Genomic DNA, 860 nt, shown 5'->3' with positions numbered 1-860 from the left:
GATAGTATTTGATACCATTCCTTACCCAAGTAAGTAAGTTCAATGTCATATTAGGGGCTCGATCTCTGTCTTGACTCCGGCCATGGCCATGAGAATCAAACCAAAGATTTGGAGATTTTTTTTTGTTGGTTGCGCCCCTTCAGTGGTTGTTAATTCCATCCATTCTCAGTGACAGAATCTATTCGAACTTTCAAATACGATATAATCGTCGGATCACATCCCACCGCCCATATTCAAGGCATCTTAAAAAAATAAAGCTTGCTTGCCCTTAACGAGTACGAGTGAAAGCTCGTTTTATCTTGCTCAGACTCTTGTCATCGATTTTTATCCATCGATCGTGATAGTTATAAGGGAACTTTTCACTTTCTAAACGAAAAGTAGAGAGATCTTATTCGCCGATCTTGGGGCTACAGGGACACCGAGGGAGAATACGCACTACTACCTTGACTAAGGATAGGGCTTTGCTCACCGGTTCATAAGTCATTGATATCCTTTTCATCTTTATTCCCTGCCTTTGCTTTGCCAAACCCCTGTATTGTTCAAACCATCAATCTTGTTCAAAACCACCACAAGATTCAACTACAGCAAAAGAAATGTCCAATTTTTTGGAAAGGGATCAGCCTTCAACGTCTTTCTCGGCACCTGCGTCTTGATCACTAGTTGGGCCGCCAGGAAGATCTTGGGAGAGAGTGATTCGGAAGCAAGACAACTTCTAAGCTTCAGCCTCAGCCTCAGAAAGACCCCCCACCTAACCTTACCGAGAAGTGGAGGAAGCGGATCTGTGCAAGCATTCCATTCCAAGAAAGTAGGCTGGTACCTTAGTCCTTATATCGGCCTATCCCTCAGTCCGGTATGCCGGT

This window comes from Sesamum indicum, unplaced genomic scaffold, assembly GCF_026168435.1.
Source record: "Sesamum indicum cultivar Baizhima isolate 11 unplaced genomic scaffold, ASM2616843v1 HiC_scaffold_134, whole genome shotgun sequence".
Lineage (NCBI taxonomy): Eukaryota > Viridiplantae > Streptophyta > Magnoliopsida > Lamiales > Pedaliaceae > Sesamum > Sesamum indicum.
This window is presented reverse-complemented; position numbering follows the sequence as displayed.